The following is a 13,961-nucleotide window of genomic DNA, read 5'->3' on the forward strand; positions in this document are numbered from 1 at the left end:
CCCACTTCCCAGGCTTGCAGCGCCAATCAGCTGTTTGGCGCCGCAAGCCTGGGAGGAGAATTAGAGCGGGGGCGGCGTGCTCGGGGAAGATGCGGAGCAGAGGTGAGCTGGGATGGGGAGGTACTGCACAGCTCCCAAACGGGGGAGCTGTCATGGGGGGGGCACCTGAGGGTGGAGGGGGGGAGCTGATGCAGGGCTGGGGGTGGGGGGCGCAAGGTGGAAGTTTTGCCTAGGGTGCGAAAGTTCCTTGCACCGGCCCTGCATGCACACACACACACACACACACTGCCACTCTCCCACACACACTGCACATAGACACACATACCATGCCCCTGTCCACTGCTCACATACACACACACACACACCGTGCATGCTGCGCACACATCAACTGCAACAAAAGAAACACAAACTACACACTCTGGAGACAGTTGGTTTGTTTCCAGGTTGCTTTTACTTACAAAGGTGCTGAAGTGTGATCTCTCTTCTTTTTCCTTGGGCAGAAACGCAATGGAGGGGAATCCACCTCCCTGAACTGCCAGGTGACAGTGGCAGGAGAAAAATGCAGAGCACGGAAATTTTAAAACACTCATAAATAATTTCAAATTGTGGGTTGGGGTGCTCAGGAGGTCCCAAGGGAAGGGACTAGGGGGACTAAGGGGAGAGGAGGGTGGTGTTACCAGGGTGCACTGTGGGACTGGGGGATTTAGAGACCCCAGCGAGGACAGGCAGGGGCGGGTTGCAAGGCCCCACGGTGGCTGAAAAGGGGAACCTGGCAGGTTGAGGGTTAGCAGAGATTGGAGATGAGGAACCTCACACCCTGGGGATGGATTGGGGGAATAGGGGGATGGGAAAGTGGGGCCCAGCAATGGAGAAATGGGTTGGAGGCAATTGGGGGCGGGGCGCTGAGGACGGGGGTAGGAGGAGGGAGTTGGGGGAGGGCCCATGGGGCAGGGAGGTGGGTTGGGTGGGGGAAGGGGCCCCACAAACAGAGGGAGGCACTAGGGGGAGGATGGGGAAATGGGGGGCCCAGGGACGAGGCTGAGGTGGATGTTAGTGAGGGAGCCTCAATGCTAGTGCAGTCTCGGCAGTTTCTTGCATGAGAGACACTGTCCCAAAGCAGGACTAATGCTTAGACCTGGTGATCAGTGGTTTCAGATCTGTTGGTCTGCAGCAAGACTCTCCATTGAGTCTCAGTCAGCTCTGTTATTACACAGGGAAGAACAAAAGGGTCAAATGGTGCCTGGAACCCTTAAGAAAAATCCACTCCACCAAGTACCAACACTTGTCGCTACCTGCTTTCAACTCCACAGAGAATGTTTTGAGGTCACTCCTTGCCTTTATCATCCTAAGAGTCTCAGAGCATCATAATTAGCAGGTGCTCCAGTGGCACAATTGGTTCACACACAGTATTTATAGGGCAGTGCTGAGAGTTGCTGGTTAAGGGGTGCTCTGGTGGCACAATTGGTTAATGCAAAGTACATATAGGGCAGTGCTGAGAGGAGCTCTGCTCAGGTTGTGAGTTCAAACCTCTCCTAGAGCACTGGTTTTCATTAACCAAGTGGCATCACCCCCTCATTTGGCCCTGTGGAATTCCAGTCTTGGGACACTGAGAAAGGGAGAAGTCAAAAATGCCCCTTTCAATTACCTCCTCCTCCTCTCCAGAGTGCAGTCAGAATCTACAATCCTTTCTCTAATTAACACCACAGTGTGAAATAGGAACAGAGACAGGTTTGCTGTGGGAATTCTGTAGTTCAGATGACTTCATGCCTGGGCACTGTGATTCTTTACCAGTTTCTCTGGCAGTGGGGGACTTTCATTCTCACAGCTGTGATGGCGGAGTGGTTAAGGCATTGGAGTTGAAATCCAATAGGGTTCCCCTGTGCAGGTTCAAATCCTGTTCTCAGTGCAGCCTGTGTTTTAGCCAGTCTCTCACCCAGGTAATATCTCTGTACAACCCCCTGAGACACTCTCAATTCTTCCTCCACCCCAAGTAAATCCTGTTCTGCTCCTTTCATAGAGATCCCTGGGACACTACTTCACACTTGTGTCCCTGAGGGGTTAGGCAAACTCTCAGCACCTGATGCCTCTGGCACTCACCTAGTGCCCCATAGATCAGCCATAGCCCTGGTTCTGCTCCTCTCTCTAGCCTGCGAAAGGAGGCAAGTCAATGACTCCATGGCTGGTAATGGGCTGCAGAACTAACAGAGAAAAAAAAAAGATGCCCAGCAGCCACCTCTGCCTCTGCACCTCCCACCTGCTAGCAGGCCTGGCCGACAAGCTCCTCCTCTTCTTCAGGGCCTCCCGCTGCCCATTGATGGGGTGTGCTGGAAGAGTGAGGAGAGAAAGAAGTGGGGCAGGAAGAGATTTGATGGTTTGGGGGCAGGGCCTGAGGTGGAGCAGGCATTGAGCTCCGCCCGGGAACTCTCAAAGTCAGCGCCTCTGAGTGCAGAAGCCTTCCCTGAGTCTGAGCTGCCAGGATCCCTGCCGCAGAGCAGATGCCACAAGTCTCAGCCTCTCTGTCCCACATATGGCTCTGGGCACCACCAGGAATCATTTGGCTCCTGGCACACAAGGCAAATTAAAAGCTGAGTCCCTGGACAGTAGCTCAAACCCTGGCCCCTCCCATTAAGAGCCTGATGCTCTACTGACTGAGCTAGACAGGCTTGCTAAGAGCCTCCACCCCTCCTTTTCTTCTCCACGGCCACTGCCAATTCCTCCTCCTCTTCCTCACCTGAGGGTCACTAAATCTCCTCACCTACACAGCCAGCCCGTCCACTGCACCCCAATCCCCTATGCCTGAGCCTCCCTGCCAAAGTCCTGCACCTGACTCCATAGAATTAATTCTCACGTGCTGCTGGGAATTCTACTTCTTGTGCCCAGACAGTCTTGGTCCCCCTCAGGAGAAGACCTGAGAAACACAGTGTCTGCCTTGTCTAAAGAAGTGCTTGGAGGGGTTTTTTCTCCTCTGACCACATGGCCTAATGGCTAAGGCATCTGGCTTTGGATGAGAAGTTGAGAGTTTAAGTTGCTTTGTGGTTGTGTTGCTGCATTTTTACCTTCGTGCTGAAAGTCCTGCTCCCTTCAGGGCTGGAACCTTTTCTTGGCCGCTCAGGCCAATGCTCTGGCTTCAGCTAGAGCCCTGGGAAGGAGTTGGGGGGTGGGCATCACAAAGGCTGGGACATGAGCCCCAGGTGCTTCCAGTCTAGCCTTTGCCCTTCCTGACTTGCCAAAGAAAATGGGCGGCTGCCCAGGCTAGTGTGTAGAGCAGTTTCCCTCTTCCAAGTGCGCACCTGTCCCTGTGTTTGATGGGGTTGCTACATAGCACCTTGGGAGCCTGGGTGTTTCTCTGCTTCTTGCCAGCTGGATAAAAGCCTCCTGGGGTAAAATCTCCTGCCCCATGGCAAAAGTGAGCACTGTGAGTGGGAACAGACAGAGGCCACACCAGGGGGTGGCCCTGCTTTCCTACCTTCTTCTGATGTTGGCCACAGAGCATCAGCAACTGCCCTGCATGCTGGTCTGTGGGTCGCTTTCAGTGGGTGTTTGGCATGGCAGGGAGCAGCCTGGCCGGAGGTCTTTGTGGCTGTCTGCTGCCATGCAGAGGCATGGTCCTCCCCTCCTCTTGCCCCGTCTTCAGTTGCTCTGTGGCTTATAAACCTTCCCTTGGAGCTGTCAGCACCAGCTGCCTCTGCTCTAGGTGTCTGGAGGAGGGAAGATGTGAGGGGCTCCAGGCTGGGCTCTACCTCACTCCTACCAAGCCTTGACTATTAATCCCGGCCCTGGCACTCCTTTCTTCAAGCACCATGTGGGCCAAAGGAAAAGTGTGGCAGCAAGCACAAGGGCCAAACTTGTGGGCATCAGGTGAAGCAGCAAGAATCCCAACCACCAGATCAAACCACAGGACTACAGGCACCATAGCCACTTCTATACCCCAATCCATTGCAGCCACCTCAACCAAAGACCTGGCTCTAGTGGGTGTGAGTCACCCAGCAGGAGGAAAAAAGACTCACTCTTAAACAACTGGAGACAGGGAAATTGAACACTTTGAGCTTCAGGGCTTTACCACAAACCAACACAAGGTTGCACTGAGATTTGAACTCAGATTGCAGGATTCAGTCCTGAGTGTTGCTCATTACACCATGGGACCATATTGTGCTTCCTTCTCTGGCCATTGGTGACCCTGATAAGGCTGGCTCATGTAAGAGACTGTTGGCCCTTTACTAAAACTTAATGGGGTTTTTGGTTGGCTAGTTCCCAGTCCCAATAGAAGGGGGAAGGGTCAATGGGAAATCAGGCCCCTGAGACTGACATGCCCCTGGGGCAATGGTCACCAACTGGTAGGGAACATGTGAGAATTTGTTAATGGAGAAAGATTCCTGGTGAAAATTGGCAAAGCTGTGCAGATTTTGAAAAGTTCCAGTGAATTTACACAGGAAAATACATACAGAGAGACAAACACACAGAATGAGAAAATCACAGACTGCACAGACCCACACAGACATAACAAAAACCAAACCCACACAGCACACAGAGCCATATACACATAAGGGAAAGCCACACAAAACATAGAAAGAACAAATCCATGCCAAAAAATACAGCAAAAGCCCACAACAAGAAAGCACAAAAACTACATACCAAAAGAATACAAAGAAAAAGGCAATCTGCATGCAAAAGTCATACACACACGCACACAAAACTATGCAAGGCATCCACCAAAATCCCACAGGAGCCACATGCACATCAACACAACAGACGAAAACCACACCAACATACAGAAAGCCAGGCAGGGTTTGAGTGTCACAATGAAGAGGGTGAGCACAAAGGTGGTTTGGGGAGCAAAGATTGAGGGAGAGTCGGGGGCAGTGCTCTGGGCTCTGCTTGACCCCTCCTGACACAGGCAGCTGGTGGAGAGCAGAGCCTGGTAGATCTGTGGAATCTGCCCTGCTCTCTGTAAAGCAAGGGGACCTCAGTGTCTTCTGAGCTGGAATTGTATTTTCTGCAGGGCAAACTGATTGGCAGAAGCCATTTGCTTAAAGAAAACTAGCATTGTAGGTGAGGCTTGAACTCACAACTTCAGCATCACTCCACTCACCTCTGCTACTATAAGTCCTATGCACTAACCCATTGCACTTCTGATGCCCAACTGAGGGTCTTGTCTCCTTGATTCATGGATGGATTAGGGTTGAGGGGGTAACATTAGCTAAAACAAATCCATATTAATGGCTACAGAATGGCAGCAGCAGAGGTGGGCAGTCTCCTTCTGTGTGATAGAGCTGGTTCCCCCTTCCGTTGCTGAGGGGAAGGTTGGTGCTTTGAGCCCACCCGGTGCTGGAATGTCCCATGGGTGAGATTAACAAGACTCTTGAGAAGAGAACAGAAGAGAAGAGAAGAGAAGGGAGGGAAGTCTTTTCTAGTCCTGCCTAGCTCCATTGGTCTCCTGTGGCCCTTTCGGCTCTCTGCTCCCCTACTCAGGAGATGCAGAGACAAGCCCCCATCTGGGTGAGTCACCAAGAGGCTGTGTTCCATGGTGTGTGTGTGGGAGAGAGGGAGGGTTGGACTGGGCTCAAGGGGAGAAGGTTGTGTGTGACAGTGTGTGGGGGAGGGGGAGGGTGTGTTCCTTAGGATATAAATGATGGAAAACATACCCAGTAGTGACAGTGAAGCCCTGTGTCTCCGTGTTATGACCCTGTGTGGTGCTGCCATTCACCTTCCCCTCTTATGGTCTCATCTTTCATTGAATCCAGCATTTTTTCACCTGTCATCATCCCAGAGGTGTCCCACATGCCTCAGATTCAGAGTGTCCCTCTTAGAGGTGCTGAGAACTGGAACTGATTTCAGCTGCTGGACAGCTCTGCTAGGTTTTTATACATTTGCATAGGAAAATGCTGAGTGTTTAAATTAATTTCAAGCCCCCCGCCCCCATTCAGCGAACTCCTGAACATACTGGAGATGGGTCTGGAAATCCATTTTCATTTGAAAAAGTTTTTAAAGGGAATCTCTTGGATTGTAGCTAGGAACCTATTATCCTGCAGGGAAACATTCACCCACTGATCTATATCGCAACAAAGAGTGCCATGTATAGCCCAGAGCAGGAACAGTTTTTCACCTAGGGGTTACTAAACTTTAGCTCTATACAAACACCACAGCTTACAAACTCCCCACCCCTGCTCTGTGTCACCAGAGCACAACGACGACTCTCCTTGGAGCACACACATCTCCCCAGCTCCGTGCCCGTCAGTCTCTCCAGCATTGCTCCAATCCCTTAAAGCAGGGTCTCAACCTCAATTTACCTTAGGGCCAGTGCCAGTCCTCCAGTCCTACCAGTGGGCCAAAAATGTCACTCATACCACTCAGAACCCACCCTCCAAAACTCTGCCTCTCACCTGCCTAAGGCTCTGGAAGGGAGTTTGGGTGGGGGGAAGAGGTCTAGGATTCAGGCCCTGGGTTGGTGCTGGGGATTGGGATGCAGGAAGGGTGCAGGCTCTGGGGGGAGTCTGGGTGCAGAAGGGGTGAGAGGTTAGTCTCTGGGAGGGAGTTTGGGTGGTGGAGGGGTTCTAGGGTGCAGGTTGTGGGATGGAGTTTGGGTGCTGGGTGCAGGCTCTGGGCTGGGGCAGAGGGTAGAGGGAACAGGAGGAGGGGTTGTGGTGCTGGCTCTGGGAGGGAGATTGGGAGGGGGTGTGTGGAGGGAGGGGCGTGCAGGCTGTGGGAGGGAGTTTGGGGGCTGGGGGGTGTGGAGGGGGTGTGGGCTCTGGGAGGAAGTTTTTGTGGAGGAGGAGGTATGTGAGGAAGGGGTGGTGGTGCAGGCTCTGGGAGGGAGTCAGGAGTGCGGCACTTACCTGGGGCTCCAAGGCGGGGCGGGTTGGGGGTCCTCCACATTCTGCTGCCCCCAGGCATCACTCCCGCAGCATTCCATTGGCTGCAGGGGCTTGTGTGGAGGCACAGCTCTGCCGCGCCCTGCTATCGGGAGGGGCCGGCAGCCACTGGAGCGGGCAGGCAGATGCTGCACTGCCAGGGCCCCTAGGGGGGAGCGCCTGGGGGCAGCAGGTGGGGCCAAGGGAGTGACTCAGTCCCAAAACTGCTGGAGCCCCATGGGCAAGACCCTGGAACCAGGACTGCCAGCCAGATCAACACCTTTAAGAGGAGATGTCCCTCTCCCTGTCAAAAAATGATCTTCCTCCTTCCGTTCAGTGACAGCCTGAATTGTTCCTTATCCCAGCAGAGCCAGAGGATTGAAAGCAGCAACATAAAACCGTTGTGTAGCTCGCAGGAATGGACATAAACACTTCCTGGTATCTGAAGAGATGTTCAGCTTTGCCTTTGGTCAACTACAAGGCTAAAGGGAAAGGAGGTGGTGCCAGATATAAAGAGTGAAACGCGACACATCATAGTTATGCCCATGGTGGCTGCAAAATCTCTTTATAGACTTCTTATCATCAGTGTATTGTTTTTTCTGGAGTCTACACCTTGACCAAGAAATTTGTACCTTGATAAAATAATCAACTGCCTCTGGTGAAAACAATGGACTTAACACTCGCTGCGGTGTCCCTACACAGCTACGAGTACTAACAACAGTGGCTGCCTTTTAGCCATAGTTTTAGTCAGGGCAATAAATTGAAACAAACCCCCGTTAAATCATTTCTCAGCTCAACTCCTTCACCCACATTCCCTAGAGTGCTGGGCCACCATGTGGACGTTTCATTTCTTGCCTCTGAAACCAGCTCAGCCCACAGGGGAAGAGTTCAGTCCAGGGCCTGGTGCATTCTGGGAGCAGGGACAGTGCAGAGAAAGGGCAGATACAGGGCAGTTCTGAACACTCTACACAGAACTTCCTGTCTCGACCCACAGCCCCTGTTACAGGGGGCTTTTAGCCATAGTTTTAATCTGGCCAATAAATTGAAACAACCCCCTGTTAAATCATTTCTCAGCCCGAGTCCTTCACCCACATTCCTTAGGGCGTTGGGCCACCATGTGGATGTTTCATTTCCTGCCTCAGTTTCACACGGAGACACAATTTCCTTTGCACAGATCCAGTTTATGTTAAATCGGAATTATCCCGTAGTGTAGACGTACCCCTTGTCTTGTGGACCAACTCCTGCTGGGGAAAGAGAGAAGCTGCATTCTGCTTCTGTCTCTCCCCACCAGAATCTGGTCTACTACAAGAATGACCTCCCCTGCCTTGGCTCACGTCAGTTTCTTGTCATTGCAGAAGGTCAGCTCTTGTCATCCACTCCGGCCACTTAATGCCTTTTCTAACCTGCCATGTGTGGGCAGGCGAGTGCACAGGCAGCCAGCGCTGTTTCAAGCTGTTCTGTGGGAAGGAGCAGACAAGAGCACTGGGGCTGCGGTAAAATGCTTGCATAGGCTTGCTCTGCCCTGGTTTGCTGTACGAGTTAACAGTGAGAGATTGGTAGTCACAGGTCAGTGGGTGGATTTGTGCAAACTAGGATTGTAAAGGGAACTGTCTTTGAACAGAATTGTGTATTAAGGGGTCTTGCTTTGAGTTCTTCCACTGGAGTCATTTCGGGGAAGTGATCCTCACTTAGAGTTACCTCGTTAGGGTGTTCGTGGCATGGCTGGGAGCTCGTCACGGTGAGGTTGAAAGCGGTGGGAGCAGGGGTGCACGTGCATCACACAGTCTTGGCATTGCTTCTCAGTGTTTTGTGAACTAAGAGTAAGTGTAATAGGTTGCTGCTAATATCAATAATAAGCCAGCGTGATTTCATGCACCCCCAAGGGAGCAGAGATCTGTGAACCTTTCCTGCTGGATTTTATCCTCTTGAGCTCTGACCCCACCAAACTAAACTCCACCCTGTGAAGGTCATCTTATTCCCTTTAGCCAACCTGCTTATTTATACACATGACTGTCTGTAACTTTTTGTATGAGTAATGTACCTTCACTGCTTGCTGACTGTATCTTGATCTTACCTGCTGTATACTCACTGGGGACATTGCAGATTGTATATGTTATGTGCTGTCTAATACCAAAATACCAGCATCCCCCTATACTTTGTATCTTACCCCCAATAACCAGTAACTGAAATTTCAAATTCTCTGTATCAAAGATTTTTTAATAAACTTTTAAATCTGCTCTTATCAGTTTAATTTTCTCAAATGGACATCTGCAAACCATTGTCCTGAAGATGGAATCTCCTGCAGCTATTTTTGAAAAATTGATGCTGCTTTATAGAGCTACTCTAGTGCTCAAGCTGATTTGCATATACATGATGCTGATATGCATATGCACTGCACTACTGATACCTTGAAAGAAAATTCTCTTTCTTCTTCTCTTTCAGCTACACCATCATCGACCGCTGCTATTCCTGTGTGTTCCACTTCCCAGAAAACCCAATGAAAGCCTGTCCCAAAGACCTGGACCACCAGCAAGGATGAAAATATCAGGAGCTGGCAGAAGAAAACCCCGGTGGACATTTCTACAGGAAGATTGAGCAGCAGAAGGCCAGCTCTTTGGGACCTCACATCCAGGAGCAAGAACATCTCGACAGCTCCCCCGGAGGAGGACCCCGGAAGAACCTTGCCTGCTTCCCAGGTCAAGGATCCTGAATTCCACCCTGCTGCTCCCGAGAAGGATGCCACCGGAGAAGCCCCCGCCAATGACCGAGGACTGGGATGCTGACTGCCACGCCGCCGGGAAGGATGCTGCCAAAGAAGCCCCCCTGACGACCGTGGACCAGGATGCTGGTCACCACCCCACCGGGAGGGACGCCACGGGAGGAGCCCCCTGACCACTGAGGACCGAGAGGCTGATCACCGCCCTGCCGGGAATGACGCTGCCAGAGAAGGCCCCCAAATGACCGAGGACTGAGAGGCTGATCGCCGGCCTGCCAGTAAGGACACTGCCGGAGGAGCCCCCCCGATGACTGAGGACCAGGATGCTGATCGCCGCCCCGCTGGGATGGATGCCACCAGAAAAGCCCCCCAGACAACCAAGGACTGAGAGGCTGATCGCAGCCCCGCCGGCAGGACCGCCACCGGAGGAACCTCCCAGATGACCCAGGACCAGGATGCTGAGCGCTACCCTGCCAGGAAGGATGCCTCCAGAGGAGCCCACCAGAGGCTGCAACTGCCAAAGGATCCCCTTGCTATCCCCCAGCTGTCAAGAAACCTTTGCTCTACACCCCAGCAGCCCCAGCCACCGCGGGATGGCTCCCCTGTTCTCTGGCGGCCAGCGGACACACCCACTGCTCTCCAGCAACCACTGCCGACGAGGGACAACTCCCCCTACCCTCAACAGATCACCCCCACTGATTCCCAGAGGCTCCAGCCACTGGGAGGCATCCCCGGTGATCCTGAGGCACAGCTACTGCAGAAAGATCCCCCCACCACCACCAGCCGTGCGCCAGAGAGCAACCAGGAGGGCCACAACACCCCACGAGATGGCTGCTCAGCCCCAGACACCAACCAGAAGGACTCTCAACCTGTGTTTATTTCATTTCACACATTTACTTTAATAAAATTTTTAAATCCAAGGATGTCAGCATTGCTTCTTGGCTCTTTAGAGCTTGGCTCGAAGGATATGTTTCTCAGATAGGCAATCTCTGGCACATGTGCCAAAGGCAGTATAAGAGCTGATTTCAGTAGCACTCATACTGCCGTGGTCCTGGCTCTACATTTTAAATTATTTTTAAATGAAGCTTCTTAAAACATTTTAAAAGCCTTATTTACTTTACCTACAACAATAGTTTAGTTATATATTAAAGATTTATAGAAAGAGATCTTCTAAAAATATTAAAATGTATTATTTGCACATGGAACCTGAAATTAGAGTGAATAAATGAAGATTTAGCACAAACCTTCTGAAAGGTTGCTGATCCCTGGTATGTTCAAACTATCCATGGGATTGGTGGGTAATAATTGATCTATTGGGCTTTGATTTATTGTGTCTTGTCTGGATGTAATAAATCAATCCTCAAATGTGCTCCGGTTCACTCTGGAACTTTACCGGGGTAAGAAGTGGAAGTGAAGTGGATGGGGGAGCCACAGCTGTCAATCCTGTGTTGTGAGGACAGGAGGTAAGTCAGAATAAGATATATCAACTTCAGCTACGCTATTTCTGTAGCTGAAGCTGTGTATCTTACATTGATCCCGCCCCCCACCCCAGTGTAAACCAGGCCAAAGTGTAAGTAGTCTCTTAGCCTATCCAAGGCAAAGATCAAGTGTCTTGGGGTATATCTACACTATGAAATTAGGTCAAATTTAGATGTCGTTTTTTTAGAAATTGTTTTTATGCAGCCAGTTGTGTGTGTTCCAACACAAAGTGCTAGAAGTGCATTAAGTCGGTGGACTGCCTCCACAGTACCGAGGCGAGCGTCAACTTCCCGAGCGTTGCAATTTGGGTAGCTGTGGATAGCTATCCCACAGTTCCTGCAGTCTCTGCCACCCATTGGGATTCTGGGTTGTGATCCCAGTGCCTGATGTGGCAAAAACAGTGTTGCGGGTGATTCTGGGTATGTCATCAGACCCCCTCCCCATGAAAGTAATGGCGGACAATCATTTCACACCTTTTTTCCTGGGTTACCTGAGCAGACGCCATACCACAGCAAGCATGGAGCCCACTCATCTCACTGTCACCGTACGTCTCCGGGGTTCTGGCAGCTGTGGGAAAAGCAGTAACTCATTGCCTTTTGGGAGTGACTCAGCCAGGTCATTCCCATCTTCTGCCAAGCACCCAGGAGAGGATGATGGCTAGCAGTCCTACAGCACCGTCTTCGGGTGAGTAGCCAGGAGATGCCAATGGCTAGCAGTTGTACTGCACTGTTTGCTACCTACCTAAGATGTAAAAGCTAGATGGATCAGAACAAGAAATTGACCTGATTTGTTCTGTGAAATCAACAGCCTGCTAAACCCAGGGTTTTGAGTTCAATCCTTGAGGGGACCATTCTGTGTGGCAGTTGTTTGTGTTTCTCCCCTTTTGTTGATTTTAATTCCCTGTAAGCCATGCCATCAGTTGCCCCTCCCTCCATCAGAGCAATGGCAGACAATTGTTTCGTGCCTTTTTTCAGCGCAGAACTAGACGTTGCAAAAGCAAAACCAGGCAAGGAGGCGACAGCAGTGCGATGACGAGAGTGATGAGGACAGAGACATGCCGGTTCCTAGAGAAGGGCGACAAAGGTGTGACAAGATTATGGCAATCAACAGATGGCTCAGGCAGTGGTGCTATAAGGAGGGCTTTGGGATGTACAGCCATTGGGAAGCATTTACGGACAGAAGACTGTTCTCTCGGGATGGACTTCAGCTGAGCAAGGAGGGAAATAGATTTCTAGGATGGAGGCTCGCCGACCTGATTAAGAGAGCTTTAAACTAGAAATTTGGGGGAGATGGTTGGGAGATGTTCGGGAGATCTCCACGCCGGAATTTAACCTTGAGAGGGAAGTAAACAAAGTAAGAAGGGATACAGCCATGGACAGAAGAATTGGCATAAGGAGGAAGGGTAGTGTAGATAACAGACTAACAGGTGATGTTGGTGGTAGAATGTACATGTCTAACAGGGTACAGAATGTGAGTGAAGCCAAAAGGCAAAAATTAAGATGTCTGTACACTAATGTGAGGAGCCTAGGGAACAAAATGGAGGAACTAGAGCTACTGGTGCAGGAAGTGAAACCAGATATTATAGGGATAACAGAAACGTGGTGGAATAGTAGTCATGACTGGAGTACAGGTATTGAAGGCTATGTGCTGTTTAGGAAAGATAGAAATAAAGGCAAAGGTGGTGGAGTAGCATTGTACATCAATGAGGAGGTTAACTGTAAAGAAATAAGAAGTGATGGAATGGACAAGACAGAGTCTGTCTGTGCAAAAATCACACTGGGAAAGAAAGCTACTAGAGCCTCTCCTGAGATAGTGCTTGGGGTGTGCTACAGATCGCCGGGATCTGATTTGGATATGGATAGAGACCTCTTTAATGTTTTTAATGAAGTAAACACTAATGGGAAATGTGTGATCATGGGAGACTTTAACTTCCCAGATATAGACTGGAGTATAAGTGCTAGCAAGAATAGTAGGGATCAGATTTTTCTGGATGTGATAGCTGATGGATTCCTTCACCAGGTAGTTGAAGAACCGACAAGAGGGGATGCCATTTTAGATTTGGTTTTGGTGAGTAGTGAGGACCTCATAGAAGAAATGGTTGTAGGGGACAACCTTGGTTCGAGTGATCATGAGCTAATTCAGTTCAAACTAGATGGAAGGATAAACAAAAATAGATCTGGGACTAGGGTTTTTGATTTCAAAAGGGCTAACTTTAAAGAATTAAGGAAATTAGTTAGGGAAGTGGATTGGACTGAAGAACTTGTGGATCTAAATGCAGAAGAGGCCTGGAATTACTTTAAGTCGCAGCTGCAGAAACTATCGGAAGCCTGCATCCCAAGAAAGGGGAAAAAAACACCATAGGCAGGAGTTGTAGACCAAGCTGGATGAGCAAGCATCTCAGAGAGGTGATTAAGAAAAAGCAGAAAGCCTACAAGGAGTGGAAGAAGGGTGGGATTAGCAAGGAAAGCTATCTTAGTGAGGTCAGAACATGTAGGGATAAAGTGAGAAAGGCTAAAAGCCAAGTAGAGTTGAACCTTGCAAAGGGAATTAAAACCAATAGTAAAAGGTTCTATAGCCATATAAATAAGAAGAAAACAAAGAAAGAAGAAGTGGGACCGCTAGACACTGAGGATGGAAAGGAGGTTAAGGATAATCTAGGCATGGCCCAATATCTAAATAAGTACTTTGCCTCAGTCTTTAATAAGGCTAATGGGGAGCTTAGGGGTAATGGAAGGATGACAAACGGGAATGAGGATATGGAGGTGGATATTACCACATCTGAGGTAGAAGCCATACTTGAACAGCTTAATGGGACAAAATCGGAGGGCCCGGACAATCTTCATCTGAGAATATTAAAGGAACTGGCGCATGAAATTGCAAGCCCGTTAGCGAGAATTTTTAATGAATCAGTAAACTCA

General features: G+C 50.2%; 1 non-coding gene across 1 annotated transcript; it reads left to right on the plus strand.

Moving 5' to 3' along the window:
- Nucleotides 1–1,824: 1,824 nt before the first annotated feature.
- TRNAS-UGA lies at nucleotides 1,825–1,906 on the plus strand. The gene has a single exon. It is a non-coding gene; the product is annotated as a tRNA-Ser (tRNA).
- The last annotated feature ends 12,055 nt before the right edge of the window (nucleotides 1,907–13,961 follow it).

The sequence above is a fragment of the Gopherus evgoodei genome, chromosome 13 (genome assembly GCF_007399415.2).
Source record: "Gopherus evgoodei ecotype Sinaloan lineage chromosome 13, rGopEvg1_v1.p, whole genome shotgun sequence".
Classification (NCBI taxonomy): domain Eukaryota; kingdom Metazoa; phylum Chordata; order Testudines; family Testudinidae; genus Gopherus; species Gopherus evgoodei.